The sequence below is a fragment of the Phascolarctos cinereus genome, unplaced genomic scaffold (genome assembly GCF_003287225.1).
Source record: "Phascolarctos cinereus isolate Bilbo 61053 unplaced genomic scaffold, phaCin_HiC Scaffold_726;HRSCAF=1367, whole genome shotgun sequence".
NCBI lineage: Eukaryota > Metazoa > Chordata > Mammalia > Diprotodontia > Phascolarctidae > Phascolarctos > Phascolarctos cinereus.
The window spans coordinates 48,802,227-48,824,040 of NW_027556098.1; the positions used below are offsets into that span (position 1 = coordinate 48,802,227).

The 21,814-nt window shown below is 36.6% G+C and overlaps 1 protein-coding gene across 5 annotated transcripts in view; it reads left to right on the forward strand.

Moving 5' to 3' along the window:
• Positions 1 to 276: 276 nt before the first annotated feature.
• The window catches only part of KCNJ15 (potassium inwardly rectifying channel subfamily J member 15), a 37,746-nt gene continuing 16,208 nt past the window's right edge, over positions 277 to 21,814 (forward strand). For 2 of the 5 annotated variants that reach the window (XM_020995961.2, XM_020995957.2), the window contains exons 1-2: positions 277 to 425; positions 512 to 589. The gene's annotated coding sequence lies outside the window, so the exon portion shown is untranslated. Of the gene's footprint in view, positions 590 to 21,209; positions 21,340 to 21,814 lie in introns of all 5 variants that reach the window. The other 3 variants (XM_020995958.2, XM_020995959.2, XM_078146528.1) reach the window with 3 other exon arrangements.

Genomic DNA, 21,814 nt, shown 5'->3' on the forward strand with positions numbered 1-21,814 from the left:
TCAGTCTGAGTGTGAAGTTAGAATTTCGGTTAGATTCCAGTTTTCCCCACTTTGAGAAGTCAGGGCCAAAAATTGATTCCTAAAAGGAGAACAATATACTAAGATGTAGCTTGAAATAAAAGGGAGGTAGTTGTTATGTAAAAAGCAATCCACTTTATTTTGGCTATGGGGTCTTAAAATCAGACTTTGATCTGACAGGCTAAAGTTTCTTCAAAGATTAACTGGCCTTCTTTAAAAGTACATCAGTTTCCTCTTAGGCAGATATTTGCATAGCAGTGAACTGGGTGTTTATTGCTGCAAATCATTTGCTGGTCTGTAGATTTCCTTAAGAAATTCTGCTGACATCATTGACTCTTTTCTCAGATTCCTTTCCTTCGGGCTCCCTCTCCTCTCTCACTCTCTCCTTCTCTCTCTAGTTCATTCAGGTAATTGTTATTCAAAATCAAACCAACCTTTTTTTTTTCAGTAACAGTGAACAAGAAACATTTTCATTTTTTCTATTTTCCTGAAGGACCCCGAGTTGGCTGTTAATTCCTTGTTCTGTTATGACAACATCTAAAAAGAAGTCTGCATATATTGATCTTTGCAGGTAAGAGGTACATACTTATTAAAGCACTGGAGCATGTAATGATCTGGGAGCTATGTAAACACCACCACAGCAACACCCTTGCTTTCTAAAGTGCAAGTCTTAAATTAAGATTTTTTAAAAAGCAGTTTCAGGAATTCAAGAGTGAAATTCAGTAATTCAATGTTGTCAGAAAGAATTTAAGAAGTACTTTTTACTTGTAGAAAAATGGGTTAATACTTGAGGATGGCATAGGGGAAAACATTTATTTATTATCTACTAAGAAACAACATCCAGATGTCATGTTTGCTGTGTGTTAGAGATGCTTTGTTCTTGGGAGAAACATTCTTATTACTTCTCTTTGTATAAATTTCTTTTATTTCAGAATTTTTGAGAGCTATGTTTTTTTCTTGAATTTATGTTATTGTTTTAAAGCTTTTTCCTCCAATAACTTTCTGTCAGTTACTTTTCTTTTATTGGTGAAAGAAAGAAGTTTAGGTTATTGTTAGGGAAAACTTGATCAGGGCATTTTAAAATTGGTTGCTTAGCCATGTAAGAAGAGATTATATAAGTTTTCTGTGCTAGGAATAAGGAATGTAAACAGTTCTAACTTGGAGGACATTTTGAACTGTTCCTGATCCATAGAAGGTACCTTTATATGTTTAGACTTAGTCTCTGAAAAGAAATCTACACTGGGTGAAATTTCCCCATGAAACTTAGCTATATTTACTACTTCTGTTTTCCTTCATATTTTGTCTAAAGGCATTCTAATACATATTCACATTTATTTCCTTTTTTCCCCCTGAGAAACATTTCCTTTAGATCTATTCTAATCCTTCTTTTTTACACCTTTTCCCCAATTTTAACAGCTTATGGAATTTACAAAACAAAATTAGTATGCTCTTGATTTATTGTACACTTAAGATCAAAACTATCTCCTGCTTCGTACCTCCTCTAAGTTCAGACCTCAAGATTCTCCTTTGCCCCGATTTTTTTTCATTTTACTTAAAAATGCCCTTTTTTCCTATTACTCAGAGAATCATAGAAAAAAGTACAAAAATTGCTAAAACTAACCTTTTGATTTAAAACAATATATATGTATAGGTGTGTATGTATGTATATCTATATGTATGTATGTATAAAACAATCAGTAACCACATACTGAAAAGGGGGGAAGAGGAGTAAAGAAGAAGGTGAATTAATTTTCTTTGGTGCTGATAACTTTAAGAATTTAAAAGAAAAACTGGCTCAGGTGTTGGACAAAATTGTGCTATTTATAATTGACATCACATGTGAAAATTGAGTGCCCCCCAAGACTTTAAATATAGCAGAATTCCACTAGTAAAAATAGACAAAATAGCTGTCACTCCTAAATTTAAAAAGTCATTCTTAGACATGGAAGTTTAAACATGGTCTAGCCAATACCACAATAATAATAATAATAATAATGGGCTGAAATGTAGAAAAATCTAATAAAAAAGAAAAAAGCAACCAGCTTTTTGTTTTATTTTCAAGTTGTCATCCAGAAGTTAATTGCCTTTTTTTCCCTTCTTCACTGTACTTAATGTTTGCATTTTAGAGTTTTTCCCCACTGAGCTGTGTGGCCACAGCCTTGAGTCGCTTATGTAAAATAATGCTTCTTCAAAGACTTCATTCCATCCCTTTGTTTTTCCCACTGAAAGAAACAAAAATATGTGATTATTTTATTGAAAAAAAATATTCCCTACTTCCCTCTTCTGACATTCCTAACTGGTATTGATGGTTCTTTTTAAGAACAGGTAGGCATTGCCAGGTATTATACCTTTAATCCCAGCTATTGTGCAGAATGGCACTGGCAGATCTCTTGAGCTCTAGAATTCCGAACTTCAGTGGGCTATGCCTATCAGATTTCCACACTTCGTTTTGTCAGTAATATGGGGTGGGTGCTCTCCCTCTTCTCCCACTGAGTTGGGGACTAACAGGTTGCCTAAAGACAAATGAACCAGCTCAGGTCTGAAATAGTGCAGGTCAAAAGTTCCCAAAGGGATCGACAGTGAAATAGAGCCATGGATAATAGCCTGAGCTTTTCTAGACTGAGTGAGACGGGGACATCTAGTATTTGAAACTAATGTCACATAGGGCTAACATAAATGTCTTTTGAACATTGGAAGGTTTCATGTTAATTGTTCTCTTTTAAGATTTTGTTTTCTTTTTAATTCTTTCCTGTTCATCAACAAGAAAATTTGTAGAAGGATAATCAACACAGTACAGCACAGAACACCAAATAGTTAGGTTTTCCAAATTAAGTAAAAGAAATGTCAAGCATTTTCACCTTGTAGCTCATTCAACAACTAACAAAACAAGGTTTAGTTAGCTAGCTGTAGTTTAGAAAGGATAATCAGCAAGAATACTACAAACCTTAGCTTGGGCAGAATCAATACCAGCCATATATCCTTTCGATAGAGTGCTAAGACCTGGAGTCAGGAAAACCTGAGTTCAAATCTGATCTGAGACACTTACTATGATCCTGAGCAAGTTACTAAATCTTTTTCAGCCTCAGTTTCCTCATCTGTAAAATGGAGTTAATAATGGCAGCTACCTCCCAGGGTTTTTTGTAAAGATAAAATGAGATATTTGTAAAGAGCTTTGAGTGCATTAAAATACTATATAGATACTAGTTGTTACATTGAAATGCATCTACATCTGGAAGGAGTGTGTTCTTGAAACATTCACCCTTTCTGAAGATCCTCAATTGTCCACATAGGCGAGCATTTTTGTGTCTCTAAGTGAGCCGGAAACTACCTCAGTTGAGCCAGAGGCTACTAAGAAGATACATCAAGGGCAGCACAAATTAACTTTTGTGTCCCTGGGCCAATCATGTTCCAGGGAGAGTTTTTTTCACTTTTTGGAGAAAAAAAACCTAGCTTAACTTGCATAGGTGAAAGGACTAGGATATTTCTCACACTATCTTTCTATCCCTTACCAAAGATCTTAAGATCTTCTAGTGGAATTTTCACCACTTAGATAATTTTAGGACTGTTACTAGATAATACTAATCTTGTTGATTTGAGGGTCCTGCAGTAAACATTGCTAGGGAAAAAGAGACAAAGACCTAAAAAGATAGGCGACTTAAAAAACCTAATGCCTCTTGAAAGAATGGCAAAAAAATGAAGAGGACAAAGACTAGAAATCTTCAGCTTTTCCTCAACACTTTGGAAGTACCATGTCCCAGATCTCAATGATCTAGTCCATGTTGTGTGTGATACCAAATCTTGACAGTTACACACCTACTATGGTAAGTCTCCTGATGTAAAATGGCAAAAATGAGCAGAAGCAACACCAGCAACATCAAGAACACCAAACAGATTGTGGTTAACATCTATAGGAGTCATAGATTTATCTGTTGATATAAAGTAGGTTTAGTACCAAGGACTTTAGAAGGAAACTACTGATGGTGACATCTGTCATTGTTACAGATTCTTCATATATCAGTCACCTGAAGTGAAGTGGCCAAGAAGTCATAGACTTCTTGCATACAGCCAGTCCAAGAATCTAAGCTGGTAACTGAAGCTTTCTCAGTATTGTCTCCCACTCAATATTCCTGAGCTCATCACCAAAACCTTTATCTCTTTGACAGCCACATCCTTACATGGGATCACACCGAATTTTCCTCCATTAGAGAGCTCTGTGGAGGGGCTGCCTCCTTCCACAGAAACTAAATAAAAGACCCTTCCTTACATTCATCCAAGGATTCAGAATCACCACTAAGTCAGCTGGAGGGTCACTAATGCTTACAAATTAATAATACATTCACCATAGTTCCACAATGTGACAATTTTAATACCCCCCATTGCTATTATGAAGCATCTCATCTCACAACAATACAACCTCTTGATCCCCATGCTCTTTTTGAAGAGTTGTCTAAATCAAAGCAGAGGAAATAAGTCTGCCAATTTGTGTCCTCCTGCGCTATATTTCTAGGTTATATATAGCCCACTGAGAAAGCAAACACTTCAAGGCCCAGGTAATTGATAGGGAGAAATAAAGAAAGGCCAGAGTGTGTAAATTGGAACTGTGTCCAAATATAGTCCATTCTTGCTAGGCAAATTTATTGGAGATTAAATTTAAAATATTGTTGGATTGGCAACTCCTTGCCTTTTGGTAGTTGTTATTGATTCATTGGTTTTTTGATATTGAAGCCTCCCACAGCTCATGAGGTGGAAATCTGGGCTGGGCAATTTTGTATAATGGCACAAGATGTTGATTAGCACGGACAAACCTCTTGCACTGAGATGAGAATGTACCATTTTACCATTTGGTGGCAAACTGAGGGCCACTTGGGTTAGGGGATGCTCCTACTGGTACAAGTAGCTCAGTTGTGCAGGAATAGCTGCCTCATGCTTAGGGAGATTACATGGTCCCACACTCTGAACAATGTGGCATCACTCTTCCAAAGTCCAGATTTGTAATGGACTCATTTCCATTTTCTGTTGTTGTAATGACTCCAGCCTAGTTGATTAGATCCTCAAAGAGCACAGGATGCCATTGATGGATGTTGACAGGTACATAAATACCTGTATGCAGTGGGAAGCTTCAGCAAAATGCTTCCATTGCTCCCCCCCCTATAGGCTTTGGTTGTCCATTCCTGTCCTCTCCATGACCCAGACCATTTGGCTACCACTTCTATAAACAGTATAGATGAAGATCATCTCTGCTCAACTCCTCAGGGCTCACTCATATACCAGCCACATGGCCTGCAGCTCTACTCACTGGGGATATTTGCCTGTTCCCCTGGCTCCCTAGATTAGTGGCTGCTGAAATCTATGTGTATAGTAGATGGAGCCTGCTGGCAAACTGCGTGATATGGTATTTCTTGGGAGTGAGTTCCTTATAGGTGACACCCATTTGACTAGTGGATGAGGCAAGGTTCTAGGGTCTGGACTGGAAGCCTTGGTTTCTAACACAGCCACAACCTTTTTGTGAAAAGCACTAAGACCTTGAAGAGTGAAATTTAAAATGTACCACTTTCATTACATCCATATTGTCTGCCTGGGCTGAAGTTCATTGTATGATTTTATTAGAAGCCCAACAGTGCTTTCTTATCAACTCGTGTTTAAGAAGCTATAACCAAAGCCTGTAGGAGAGGATATCATCTCCTCTTGCTCACCCAAAGAAAAGTGGACCTATTACCTCCTCTCTCCATCTCCAGAACACCTAATTTCCCTGACAGCAGTATTTGTACTTTCTACTACTTTTCCAATCTCCACAAATTTCACCAGTTGATCAGCCTATACCTATGTAGTTGTGTGTGAGAGGAAGACCTATAGTTAGAGCCCAAAGCCATTGGGTGGTGCTCTGCCATCTAATTGTCCCTGAGGCAGGCTGGTCTTAGGTTTTTGGGGTTTTGTGTGTGTGTGTGTGTGTGTGTGTGTGTGTGTGTGTGTGTGTGTGTGTGTAGATAGATCTAATCTTTCAGGCCTGTTTCCTAGGAATTTCACTCCCTCTCTTGAAGGTGTCATTGGAGAGCTTTTTGCAATGGGAATCCATCTTAATAAGGCCAGTGACATATAACTCCTCATCTTGGCCACCTTAAAAGGCACAAAGGATAGGTTTTGTGTGGAGTGCATAACTGATAAAAGCTGGCCCTACGAAAGTGATTCAGAGAAACATTTGAGTTTGAGGCCATACTTTTTGTCAAAGGCTTATCCACTCTGCTGTATTAGTCCCCATCTCCATTTTTTTTTTGTATCTTGTTACCAGCTACACTAGCTGCCCTTTCTATTTCATTGCATAGTCCTCATAAACTGAGAATTTTGTCTCCAGATGCCAAATGAGTGGGACCAATTAGCTTTCAGTCATATTATGCTAATTGTCCAGGACTGCTATTACACCATAGGCAATAGCAACCAGGGAAACTGTGTGTTGGCACATTCCCATAATCTCAGCTACTAGAGAAACTGAAACTGGTAGGTCTCTTAAGTTCAGAAGTTCTAAGCTTTAGGGGGTTATGCAGATCATGAGAACTGAAGAAATTTTGTCAATAATGTGGTCATAGTGGTGGTGGTGGAGGGGCACCAGCTTGCTTAGGGAGAGGAGAACCAGCCCAGGTCAGAAACAGCTTAGGTCAAAGTTTCTGAGCTGTACTGTTCAAGCCTGTAGCCCCTGACTAGACAAAATGGGGAGGCCTAGTTTTTTTTTAAATTTTGTTCTACTTCATTAATTTGTTTTATCAATAATCACTTCCATAAACTTTTGAGTTTTAAATTTTTCTCACCCTCCCTCCCTACCTCCCTTCTCAAGACGGTGCGCAACCTAATAGATGCTATACATATACATTCCTATTAAACATATTTTCACATTAGTGATGTTGTAAGAATTAGAACCAATAGGAGGAACCACCAGAAAGAAGAATCAAAACACAACATAAGGAAAAAAAATAGCAAATAGTATGCTTCAATCTGCATTCAAACTCCATAGTTCTTTCTTTGAAAGTGAATTGCATTTTCTTTCCGTCATGAGGCCTTTGGAGATGTCTTAGATCCTTGCATTGCTGAGAAGGGTTAAGTCTATTAATATTAGTCATTGTACAACGTGGCTATTACTGTGTACAATGTTCTCCTGGTTCTGCTCACTTCACTCCACATCAGTCCATACAAGTCTTTCCAGGTTTTTCTGAAGTCTGTCTGCTCATCATTTCTTATAGCACAATAGTATTCCATTACCTTCATATACCACAACTTGCTCAGTCATTCCCCAATTGCTGGGCATCCTTTCAATTTCCACTTCTTTGCCACCACAAAAAGAGCTACTATTAATATTTTTGTACATGTGGGTCCTTTCCCCCTTTGCATGATCTCTTTGGGATATAGCCCTAGAAGTGCTATTGCTGAGTCAAAGGGTAGGCCCATTTTTATAGCCCTTTGGGCATAGTTCCAAATTGCTCTTCAAAATGTTTGGATCATTTCACAACTGGAGGCCTAGTTTTAATTTTTTAAAAAAAAATTAAATTCAAAAAAAAACAAGCAGGGCATAATGGACCTCATGGTTTCTTTACCCTCTAAAGCATCATCTTCCAGAATGAACTCATGTAATAGCTTCCCATCAATGGAAACCTGCTCTCTGTTCCATCGAGAAGATTCTCTGTACATTACCAGAAGGATCTTTGCCACAGGATTCCATTGCCATATCTAGCTATCCAATTATCCCATGCTCCATATTTCCATCAGTCTTATCCACTTCAACTATAATGAGAACTAAGATGCTACCTGATTCCAATTACAGTCTATTTCAAATGTTAGAAACAGGCCTAAATCAGGGCAGCACCTTATTAACTTAGGTTAACTTTTGGAATGAAATGAGACATTTGTAGGTCATTCAACAACTAACAAAAGTAGGTTTACTTTGCTATCACATAGAAAGGATATTTAACAAGAACACTGCAATGTTTAGCTTGGGTAGTCATAGCCCACCTCTCCTCCTAAAGGTATCTGTTCTTCTTATAGAAAGATGTCTGGGGGCAGCGAGGTGGTGCAGTGGATAGAACACCGGCTCTGAAGTCAGGAGGACCTGAGTTCAAATCCGGCCTCATACCAAACACTTGACACTTACTAGCTGTGTGACCCTGGGCAAGTCACTTAACCCCAGTTGCCTAAAAAAAAAAAGGCAAAAAAAAAAAGAAAGAAAGATGTCTGGTCAGGATGTGGTGACATGTCCCAAGATATCTGCCAATCTGAAGGGTCTTAACTCCCCATGAACTAAGGAACTTTTTATGCCCCTAGATGACCATAAAGCCAAGTCAATATGGCTACAGGTTATTAGGAAGCTGTGTCAAGGGAGACACAGCTGGAGCCTTAGCCCCCAGGTCAATCAAATCTCAAAGGCAGCTTTTTTGTTTTGGGGATAGGGAGGCAGAATTAGTTTAAATTACATAGGGAAAGGAGTTAGAATGTTGCTCCCATGACAATAAGTTATTATGAAACTGTTGGTTTACCAGATTTAGACTACTGTTGATGCACCAATGTTTTGGATCAGACATGAATATGCTGAGAGTTTTAAGTAGGAGAAAATAGTCAATGACTGATTGTAGGCATTTGTTTGAGGTATATAATTCTAACAGATCATTTTTTCTTCTGAACTATTCATTAATTCAGTCACTGTACTTTCTAATGTAAAGGCTCAAATATTTAATGAAGCTGATAGCTCACATTTATATGGGGTAAGAGGAAAGGAACAAAAATTTATATAGTATCTACAATGTGCTAAGCACTGTGCTAGACACATGACACTTTAAGGTTTGCAAAATTCTTTATATACTTATTATTTTATTCTGGTGCCATCATTTTATGAATTAATATCTCAAAGATCTGTTGAATCATGTTTCCTCCCTTTCTTCCCCTACACAGATAGCAACCCCTCAATTACTTAAAAGATGGACTTCCAGAGTTACTGTGGCTAAAAAATTTACCCTGTAGCCATCCAGGTGATAGACTAGCAGTACATCCTAAAGTAATAATCATTATTGTTTCTTCTACTACCACTATCAATTTGTGCTTCTTTAAGAGCTTTAAGTATTGAGCATTTTCTTCCCAACCCTATGAAGGAGGAAGGACCATATTATTCATATTAAGGTAATAATAACTCACATTAACATTTACAAAGCATTTCCTTCTCAACAACCCCATGAGGAAAGTAGAGAAAATAGTATTCCTTCTTTTTCATAGATGATTTGCAATTGAACTTCAGACAATTAAAATGATTTGCTCAGGGTGATAAAATCACAAGTGCCAGAGATGGGATTTGAATCCGTGTCTTCTGGTGCCACATTCTGTGAGTGCTTTTTCCAGTTTTCTCATTGAAAAAACAGAGGGGAAACTGAGAGGTAGAGCAGATGTTTCCCAGTTTGGGATTCTAATTTCTAGAAACGTAGAATAATAGATTTAAGAGCTTGAAAGGACTTTAGACACCAATAAACTCAACTCTTTCATTTTACAGAGGAGAAAATGGAATCCTAGAGAAATTGAGCATCTTGCCCAGGCTCACATAGTAAGGGAATTTTCTGAGGCAGACTTCGAATTCCTCTATCTATTACAGCTCTTTAGTAGTATTCCATACTTCACCAGAGCCTCAGAGAGAAAGTCATGTGTTGAGTATACCCTGCCCCTGCTCTGTCCCATCAAATGGACAGCTTGGTCTCATTTGCTGGGATGTAGCCAGTAGTTTAAACCAATAATCTCCTTAACTCAAACAGCTACCAAGCCTGCCTTTGCTGAGACTAATAAATTCCCATGGAACATTTAATCAGACCTCTTCCTTTATTTCTAGCTCTAAATTCCTGTGGTATGCAACTCTGGCTATCAAGATCCAGCAAAGCTATTTAAAGGAAATAAAATAGAATTTAGTGCCCATGGATTTATTAGTATAAAAATGGTTCTTAGGAAAGAAAGACATAGGTGATGGAAGCCATGAATTCTGTGGTGTAGGTATAGATGAAATGAATTCTTAGCAGAATTAGGTTTGTGGAAAAAAACCTGTGGCACTACAGTATGAGGTTTAGTATTTTAGTTCAGGAATCCATATGCACCAAAATACTAGGTTAGTTTTTTTGTAGGAAGAAATTAAATAGAAGTAATGCAAAAGGTGGCATAAGGAAAAGTGATGCAAAAGAGAAGAATTGAGGTGTTTTACCTTTTTATTCCCATTACATTATAGAAATTCAAATTCAGGCCATATAAAATGAAGTAGTCCAAATCGTAGTATGCTGATTCACATAATGAAATAATTGATGCCATTTTTTCCTATAACGTCTGCTACAGGCTTAGGAAAATGGAAAAGTAAGAGTAATTTTTCATTTTCCCCTAAATGCTAGTTTGTTTTTTTTAATCAAGGTATTTGTTATGCAAGTAGAGAGACCATGAGTGGGATGGTCTACAGAATTTTCTTAGAGCCCAATGCAGATTAGTTTTAAAATTCATTCAATCATCTTTCAGATACAATTGAAAGAGGTCTACTGTAACACACCTGGGAATTATCATTTTTTTAAAAAAGGGTCACATACTATTAGAGCTCTACTTCTTTTATGTGTATAGAATATTTTAATACTTTACATTGGGAAATCAACTGAGTAGACATTAACTCCTTTCCAACAGGTAACTTCCAAAACTGAAGACTGAAAGGGGAATACAGTCATAGAAATATGAACTAGAAGGTTATACTGTTCAGACCTTCTCATAAATATTCTTGTTTTTAAAGAAATGTCTACTTTACATGGATTCTTTATCTCTAGCTCTTGAACTCAACTTTGTTTTCAAAAACCTTAGCTTCCATTATGACTTTTAATTTCTCTTTCTTAATATTTCATGACTACTAGCAAAGTTTATTTCTATCAGGCCAAATGAAGATTTCCCCTAGCTCCATTCTTTCAATATGTGTAGATTGAGGTCTTGCTCCACCTAAGTCATACCTGCTAAGATATGTAGTTTCAGTTCCTTCAACATTTCCTTCTGAGTTACTTTCCTAATCTTTAAAGACAAATTTGAAAGGTATCTGCTATTCCTTGAATATCTTGTAGGCTAGTATCTTCTATTGGAGTAGTATATACTTTTCCTTTCTTTTCTCTATTCCTGACTTAAAATAAAAGATCAAACACTTGAAACATCACGTCATTTAGATCATATTAGAAATAAATTAAGTGGAAATCTATTTCTCTAATACTCTTCTATTTCTAAAATATGGAAAAAAACCGAACAGATAGGATAGACTATGTATATAACATATACATGAAAATGTGTTTGTATGCATCTAACTTTAACTTTAAAAATAATATGTAGAAGTTCTGGTGTATCCTTACAGAACACAAAGAATCTTTTAAGTATCTCACCCATTTTATGATTTTCAATATGTTCTAGTTATTATTGAGAGCCACTGTGCCATATTGGGTAGAGCCCTGACCATAGAGTCTGGAAATTCTTTGTTCAAGTCCTGCTTCTGATATACAACCTGAATTCCCTATACCACAAGTGCTATAAAAGTCCAGACTGCTCATGTAAGACTCTACCAAAGTGCTGCTGTCTATAAAACTCAGTCTTACATTGAGATTTGTAGACTTTTGCTCTAGATAAAACTGAATGTGGTGCTAACTTAATTAACAAATCTAACAGTAACCTGGAGGCAGCTAAGTGGACTTGGAATCAGAAAGACTCATCTTCTTGAGTTCAAATCTAGCTTCAGACACTTACTAGCTGTATGATCCTGGACAAGTCACTTAACCCCATTTGCCTCAGTTTCCTCATTTGTAAAGTGATCTGGAGAAAGAAACGGCAAACTACTCCAGCATCTTTGTCAAGAAAATACAAAATGGAGTAATGAAGATTTGGACATGACTGAAACAACTGCAAAACAACAACAAAATAGTGGCCTAGGTGCAAAATGGTTAAAGGAAATTCTGATTTCAGCACTAGATCAATGGCAATGGTAGCTATGGAAATGGGAACAGAAGTCTCACAGGTGAGTCAGGGACCAGCCCTGAATGTGCCATGTACTGTGGTTAAGTACTTTACAATTATTCTCTCCTTTGGTCCTCACAACAACCATGGGAGGTAGGTGCTGCTATTATCTACATTTTACAGATGAGGAAACTGAGGCAAATAGGCTAAGTGACTTGCCCAGGGTCACATAGCCATCAGTCGATAAACATTTATTAAACACCTACTTTGTACCAGGTACTGTGCCAAGCACTGGGGATACAAAAAGACGCAAAAAAGACAGTCTCTCTGTCAAAGAGCTTACAATCTGACTGGGGAAGACAATACACAAAAGAAAACTGAGAAAGTAGAGGGGAGGCTATGACCATAATAACCCTAGAGTTAAAACCAAACAGAGCCACTGATGGAAAATGAAGGATTACCTCAAAAAGTTCTAAGTCCCCTCTAGAATTGTACCTTCTAAACATGGGAGAGGAAACTAACTGAAAGGGATAAGAAAGTTGATACTAAAGTCAATCTGCCCACTGATGATTTTAGGTCATCCAGTATTGTGGAGGCATGTTACTAGAATAGAAACCAAGCAGGGCTGCTCTCAAAAAATAGAGAGAAATGCTTTTTGGTATCTAAAGACTCAGATGTTTCAGACCCTAGCTAACAGGTACTATTGATACAAAGACAAAAAAGTCTACCTTCCAGGAGATTCCATTTTGTGAGTGGGGAACTGAAGGAGACATGTCCACAGATAAGCACATTTTGAAAAATATGTAAAATCCAGGATTAAAACTTCAGCCAATATAGACTGCCTAAAGGCGAGATAGACACTCCAGCTCCCACATAGATGCTCCAGCAAAAACCTGAAATTTGTACCAACTTAAATTATGCTCCAGGAACCCAATACCAAACAACTCTTTGACTGCTTAAATAGGAAAGGGAAACATCAGTAAAGCCAGTGCCAGCAGAGGCAAATAAACTCACAGACTCCCAGTGTGACTGGGGACATAGCTTGCAAAAGAGAAGAATGAAGGCTTCCCAAAAAATAACCAGATGTCAGAAAGTACCTGAGAGATACATCAAAGACCTAGTAACAATCATGACTAGATATCCCAGGTTCTGGGGCATCAAAATCCCCTGTATGTTATCATGAGATGTCATAGAAGGCACTGAAGATCAATTGCTCTGATTGGTAAAGTTCTCATGATAGTTGGAAGCCAGGGAGGTATCTAGGGAAATAAGGGTGAACCATGAAAAATGCAACTGAGGGACAGAGGAACTGTTTTTACACAAAGCTTCAAGAAATAAGATGATAAGATCTTTACATTCACCTGCCATGGTTAGCGAAATTTGTTGTGAAATGAGGAGGGATATAGTTGTAACAACATTAAGACCATTGCATTCAGCCTAAGCCAAAGTCGTATAATGACTTATCATAGATCTAACAGGACTAAACCCCCTCAACTCTGTTTGATTTTAGTTATTTTCTGAATGCAACAGAGTTCCACCTTCAAAGGATCTCATAGCTAGGCTCATGACCAGAAATGGGAAATTTTCTTCTTTAGAAAGGAAATTGAGTCAAAGTTATCTTGTCATTACCCTCATAAGGATATCTCTTTAACCTTCCCAGTCACCTTTGTTTACCTGCATACCTTAATATTTGGAGATAGAGATATACCTGTGTTCTCTGCATTTTCCCTTCAGTGGTGGAGTACTGGTTTAACGTTAATTCAGAATTATACCTGGATTCACTATTCAGACAAAGAAAATTACAGTCCCAATAGGTTTTACTACTTAAAGCTTAGAGCAGGACATATTTATTTCTTATGTTAGCAGCAAAATCAATAAGGTGAAAATAAATTATAATTGGGGGGGGAACTCATTTATTTTAAACACATATGGCATGTTCAGGGCCTTTCCAAAGGCTTTCAATTTTTTTTCTTCCAATTTAACACTTATACAAACACCAATCACTGGAGTTTAAGAAAATAATCCTATTCTGAGTTTTTAGAGTTACTTTAGAAATTTTATTTTAGAAAAAAATTAGAATTTTTATTTTAGAAATAACCTAGAAAGAGCTACAGTCAGCCTAGTTAAAATAAGTAAGGTATTACATGTCAACTCCCAAGGCCAAAAGGGAAAATTTTAAAAGTTGTTGATTCAAAGTTGACCCAAACTAGCTGAGTTACAATTTATTTCAGTAATCAGACAATCACCATATAAATAATTTCTCTACCACGAATGCAGACCTTTAAATGATAACCCCTTTAGTCTATGCACATTTTTGTTTTGAGATTGGCATCTTAGTCCCTTTGGAAGGCAGTTTTTAATCATCGCTATTCTCAGGGTAGAATTTATAAGGTTTCCATTTAAATATGCTTTTCTATAGCTTCCTTCATTGAGCTGGTAATGTTTTTTGATCTTACTAGGGTTGAAAATACCCAAGGTCTGGCAAGTTCACACAAAGCTTCTTGCAGACAGTGAGATGACAAAGTACCAGGTTAATTTCAACAAACTTAAATATGTTCATACTCGAATACTTGACAATCTTTAACCAGAAGGATATTTTGCCATCCAGGCAAAAGTCTCTAACAAGTCAAAGTTTAAAAATCACAGTGAATAGATGAAGAAAGGAACTAACATCCTAATACTATAAATGCATTATACCATAGATAAACATTACTTCTACAAAATGACTTCCCAAAATTAAAAAAAAAAGGTTATAAGCACAATACTAACACCATGAATTTACATCATGAAACATAAATTAAAACATTTCCAGTAAAATGACATTAATCCACTTGAATCCTCCATTCTGTTTGCCTATAAATTTTATCATTCTATGTTCAAAGAAATCATTATAGAGTCCTTATCCCTTTTGTTCACATAGCTACAAAGATGAGCCAATCGCATCTCACTTTAAAGTACAGATCAATGTGAAGTGAATAAAACTTTCCCCAATTTCTAGAACCCAATATAAATCCAAATTTTAAGTACTCAATCTAAAATCTTGCTACATGATTCCAGTTGCTTTTCCTCATGCATAAGAATGTGAGGATTTGTGATATCAAGCTTATAAATTGGGAGAAAGTCAAAAGAACTTTAACTCCTAAGACAGAAACAAGCATTTATCAAAGTGGAGAGCTCACTAGCATTCTATAGGTATAGTAATTTTAATTTTCTAATTCTTAACTATGTGCAGTGCTTTGTTAAATTGTTGGCTTTTATTTTGACCTACAAGGGAAATTTTGATAGCCAACAAAGATCATATTGTTGTCTGGCCTTTGGAGAAAAATCACTAATTTATATACCTACTGTTGGGGAGTTATATTTTGAAAACTTTTTTACATCTAAGAGCAGCTTTATATTCTACTGATTTTCCTCTAATTGATTTAAATGCTCACCCTCTTTTTTCCCCAAGGACTGATCAAAGCCCCGAATACCATAAAATTGCTCATACTCTTCATTTTCCAATGATTTCATCCCCTGTAAGTTAATCATCCAAACAGTAATTCCTTATTCCAATCACCCTCACCCCCACCAAAGTCCAAACCAGGTATAATAGTGATGCAAAACTGCTCCCCCCCTTTTACTTTGGAATCACTAGTGACACAATTTTTAAAAGCTTCAATTCTCTTTAGGAGACACTGTTCTCTAGTCAACAGATTCACTTTCTTTCCTTACACTAAAGAAATAAACATTTTCACTCCATGGAAATGAGACAGTTTCAGAAGCATCTGAGTGCTCTTTGTATGCAAATGTCACTGTTTTAATAATACTTTTAATAGTCCTAAGAACCTGCTTTCTGCCTCTCCAATCATTTGGACATGTCAGCATATATAAACTATTCCAACCACATTCTTACCATAATTTGCCAATCCACATTAAACATTGTACTTCAGTCAAAAACTTAGGCCATATAAGTTAAAGAAAAGCCAGATAAATTTTGAAACCAGGTTGTTAAGAGAATGAGACAAGAGAAAGTGAAGGTACCTATTGAAGACAGCTTTTTTTAAGGAGTTTAGTGACAAAAGAGAATGGATAAAGGATGATAGTGGAGATGGAAGGATGCAATTAGTGTTTCCTTTCTTTTTTTTTTGAGGAGAAAGGACATGTGGCTATTTGTAGGCAGTAGAGAAGAAGTCAGTAGACACTGATAATAATAAGAGTGGGAGTGACTGAAGGGGCCGTGTGTTGGAGGATATGGGATGGAATGTCAATGGTTGTACAGATAATAAGGAGTAAGGTCACTATTCCACATGAGACAGTGTGAAGGAGGATCTGAGTGAGAGAAGATGAAGAGAGGAGAAGAGGGAGATAAAGAGAATGGCCTCATTTTTAAAAGCAAAATATGTGGCATGGTTTTTCATCTGAGAGAATAGAGGAAGAGGGAACCATAGGAGTTTGGGTGGGGATGGAAAAATTTGGAAGAAATGCTGTGGATGGTGGGTTAGTGAGTTGAAGACACTTGCTCTTTGGAAAGAAAGCTACGGCAAATCTGAACAGCATACTAAACAGTAGAGGTATCACCTTGCAGATAAAGGTTGTATAGTCAAAGCTATGGTTTCTCCAGTGGCAATATGTGGTTGTGAGAGTTGTCTATAAGGAAAGCTAAGCACTGCAGAATTGACCCTTTTGAATTGGGTATTAGAGAGGACTTTCGAGAGTCATTTGGACAGCAAGGAGATCAAACCAGTCTATGCTTAAAGAGACTAATTCGCACTACTGATTGGAAGGCCAAATACTAACATTGAAGCTTAAATACTTTGGCCACATAATGAGAAGATGGAACTCATTGGAAAAAGACTCTAATGTTAGGAAAGATTGAAAGCAAAAAGAAAAGGGGACCAGCAGAGGATGAGATGGATAGATAGAGTCATAGAAACAACAAATATGAATTTGAACAGACTTCAAGAGATAGCTGAGGATAGAAGGGCCTGACATGCTAAGGTCCATGGGGTCACAAAGAGTTGGAAATGACTGAATGACCAAACAACAGCAATAAGGGCCCTATTGAAGTTGTATAACATAAATTTGTAGTGGATCCAAATAAGGACTGTTGTGTGATTTTCTTCCCCTTTTCCAGCAGTATGTGTATAAAAGAAGAAAGCAGATGATGAGAAGAATCAATGGTGAACCTTGGCAAGGCATGATTAGTGATACGAAAAGGAGGCAAGGGACTAAGAGAACAGTACAGTGTAGAGTTGAACTGTTACACCAAAGGGTAAAAATGAAAAAAGAGTGGCAAATGCAGGGAAGGTGGCCTGGGAGAGACTTTAGGGGTCAAGTAATTGGAGGTCATGGTGTGGACTATGAGAAGGATTTGGTATGGGAAGGCAGATGCAGATGCAGATGCAGAGAGAGAGACAGAAAGCCATTAGATTATGCGGACATAGTGGACTTCAGGATTTTGGGAAGTTTATGGGACACACAGTAAGTGTCTGAGTCTGGCTTTGAGCTCAGGTCTCTCTGACAACAGGCCCAGCATTCTATCCACCGAGTCACCTAGCTGATGGAGTCTATGTTTTTCCCTGAAATAACTCCCAGCCTGATTAGATGGCTACCAATCTTTGTGTTAAACAAATGAAATGGTACAGGAAATAAAATAGTGAAACAAAAACCTAAACAATGGCTGCTTTTGAATGGTAACATCAGCTAATTTTTAAATATTTAAACACAATGATTACCTGCTAGAACTATTTCAGTTACAAGAACTCTACTTGGTTTTTGTTTGAGAGACAAATGGGGAGGGAGTGTGATAACCATTAGTATATATTTTTAGTGATAGCATAAATAAAACTACAGAACATGCCTATAGTTATTATCAATGTTCACCTAAAGTTGTTCTACAGAAATCTCAGCCCACATGGTATAGTATAAAGCATATTGTCATTTGAGTCCAGGCGACTCTTGGGTTCTTAGCTCAACTTGGGCACTTAAGTTTTTGAGTTTCAGTTTTGTTATCTTTTAAAATAGGGGTAATGATAATTACATTGAGAGAATAATCATTTTCAAAATCTCAAAATGCTACATAAATATGTATTCATTAAATTAAAAGTTTTACTTCAGAATTTAAGGATAGTGAATTCTTCTGTGCAAAGTGTGAAAGCATAAATACAAGTAACACATCAGTTGCCCCAAATTAAACTTAGGTTTATGAATTAATTGTGAACATCTTTTTAAAAACAAATTTCTCTTATCAGATACAGATATATTTACATAGCATCTTTAATAATGTGTTTTCACCAAAATATGCAAGTTGGCTTAATTATTTACTATAATCAATGTGTTCTCAGTAACAACCTGTGAATGAATGTGAAAGAATATATATTCATATTGCAGACTGTGTGTCTTCAGTACAATTCTGCCAGAAACATTTTATTTAATTTAACATCTCCAAATCAAAGGGCAGATAAATGACACAGTGGATATGGAATCAGGAAAACCTGAGTTCAAATCTGGCCTCAGACACTTACTAGTTGTGTGACCTTGGGGTAAGTCACTTAACCCTCTTTGTCTCAGTTTCCTCATTTGTAAAATGAGCTGGAGAAGGAAATGGCAAACCACTCCAGTATCTCTGCCAAGATAACCCCCAGTGGGGTCATGAAGAGTCAGAGATGAAATGACTGAACAACAAAAATTCAAGTCATTTCCTAGAGAGCAATCCATAGTTCCTCCATGCCCTCCAACATGTCTTTACACCCCAAGAACATAGTAATTTTAAGAAAGATCATAATATGTTTAAATGCAGTTTTAGTATTAACATTTCAGAATAATTGAGTAACAAAGTACCATCTCATTCCTTCCTGGACCATTCTCTGGAAAGAATCAATAGGACTCATCTTAGAAATCAAAACTGAAAATCTCTTTGGAATAAAAGATTTAGAATCTCTTCTGAATGAGAGGGAACTTCCCTTTGAATGGAATAAAAAGCCTTTTCCTTGGGTGGGTCTTACACTAATCCAGAGGTTTCTAAACTTTCTTGGTTCACAATATCCTCAGTGTCTCAAAAATTTTTTCACAGTGCCCCTGCCCAACCCCACCCCCAACAGGTGAGGAAGGAATGCTTTCCAAACATAGGATACCACCTATGGAGATGGAAAATTATGTACAGAAAACTTAATAAGTCAGTTTGACTAGAACAAAAGTGAAAAGAGGAGTGATATGAAATAAAATGAGGTGAGATGTCAGTAAGTAAATATACTAAACACCTACTATATGTCAGACACTGTACTAAGTGCTGAAATATGCAAATAAATGAAAGAAGGACAGTCCTTGACCTCAAGAAGCTTACCATCTAATGGAGGAAAGCAATATACAAAAGGAAGCTCAAAAGAGATTGGGGAAGGTAAGTAACTTGAGGGCATGATGGAGAATTCTAAAAGGAATGTTTCAGGTAAGAGATGTCTGTCTTGGATGTCCTATTTGAATGGTGATTTGGAGAGGAGCTCCTTATTCTCCAATCAGAGGTATTCCAGGAGCAGAGTACTGATGAGGCATGAGTACCAAGGCTGGTATAATCTTAACAAATGTTTAGTTCTTGGGGGTATGATGGAGAAGTTCAAAGAAGAGTAGCAGGGCGGGAAATGAAGAGATGAATACCCTGGTTGCCCTCCTTAAGTGAAATTTGGGGGAAGATCTAACTAATCAGAAGGTACTGTTGAGTTCTGACTAATCTAGCTAATCAGGGGTCCCTGATTAATTCTGATAGTAATAATGAAGCCAAGACCATCAATGAAACATTTTAAAAATACACAGCATAGAGCAGAAGGAAATTCAGAAGAGGACAATGAGGGCTAAAAATACAAGTATAGTAGTGCTAGAACTCTGAAATACTCAAATGGAACTTTGGAATCCCTTCTCAAATTGAACTCTGCACTGAATCTCCTCTATCAGAAGGGCAAATATTTTGGTGAGCATACATGTTTCTGTATTATACCTCATCTGATTTTTGAGATCACAGGATTATTGAATGGGGCTTTTTCTATTGTTAAATTTATCAAGGAATCTTGACTAATTTTGAAATATCTATGGGCAATGATTTAATGTAAAAACCTGTAAGATCATGATGATTTTGCCACATCAAATGCTTTTTCCTCATCAAGAAAAAATGCTCAATGGGAACTTATATTTGATCCCATATGCTTGTGAGATGGTTGATGTGGTTCATAGTTGAGTACCACTTATGAAAGCCTGCTTTCCCAATTAATCACTTTTAATTGCAACTAAGACCTTCATTGGTGATGCTCTCAATTCATGTTTAGAAGACCATCATAAAAGTGCTGGAAAGATATGAGAGCAGCTATATAATTCAATTATTATTGATGTTCTTTAAATCACCTTTTGGGAGTATTAACAAAGCATGAGAATTTTTAAAAAAGATCTCTGCTATCTTCCTTTCCTTCAGATAGCTTGTATGCAGTTCCTTCATTTCCCTCACATTTGTGTCTCCTCCAGCATGGATCTCTATATATTTAATCCAATCTGATTGCTTTACCCCTATTTCATTCTTTGTGATATTGTTTGGTGCTTGCTACCAATTCTTTCTCTGAAGACAAACTAAAAAGCTGTTGATCAACTAAGTATACTGAAATGTTCACATTTATCAATGTTCGTTCATAATAAAAAAAAACCTAAAAGGTGAATTGGGAATTCAGGGTTATCTAATCAGAAACAATTAGTGATTAAAACAGATTCAAAATTCAAGATTCATTCTAAGCAAAGAGAGGCATAGTAGTGAAGCCAGAACTCATATATGTAATCATATACATAAAATAGTTCATAGCCATTTTATGATTTCATAGTTCAAACTACTTCATCTTTTCATTTAGCAGAATTTATTGAAAGTGAGATTTTTCTTATAACAGTGATAGTAGGTTAAAGGTGGCTGAATAAAATCTTGAAAATGTAAGAAACCTGGAGCTCTGTTTTTTTTTTGTCCAAGTCAATTTGGAATTTTATAAGATTGATTAAAGGTAAGTTTAAAAAAAGAAATGATGATCCTTTATAGCTAGTTCTCATCTAATAAAGGCAAAAGTTAATTTATTTTTAGATAATGTTTGCTTCCCTCTTTTCCTTCACCTACAATTAGAATGTTACTTCTATTCCCTGCTTGAAATCTACACAGCTGAAAAAATATTAAAAAATAGTTCCTTTTGCAAAGATAGGTTCTTTCACTCCTGTTCTTATTTCAGAGCATAGCTGTACCTTACGAGAAAACACCAAACTGTCTGCTTTTCCTGACCTAACTGTTGCTGTTTAAAACCATGTTCTTCATTTGACTGCTTTTGAACCTGTCCAGACAAGAATATTTAAGTGAGATAAGTAAGTGGAAGAAACCAGCTTTCCTAAACACAAAGGCTGAGAAGATAAACTGGGGAGGAGAGAAAACACATTGTTTTGGGGAATGTAATGCAGTTCACCCTTTTCTTCATAGTCCTGTCATCTTTCAAGATTCACTGTGAAGGGTTATTACTAAAGTTCTTTACACACTGGAGCAGTGAGGGTAAGGGAAACAAACATAAGCTACTATCTATCCGTTGTCTATACATTATTAATCTATAGGAAATAAAGGTAATATGAGACAATCATATTATCTAGAAGTCTTTCCCTCACAGCAACAGTGTTTATTTTATTTTATTTGTCAGCCAGGTTTCTTACAAACTGATCTTGGAATCAAAAACCCCTTACAAAAATAATAACCTAATGATACCTTTAATTTATGGTCTCATTCCAAAGCTCAGATTCTTTGAGGTGGAAAATGGAAAGTAGAGCTCACAGTGAACCTTGTATCTGTTTA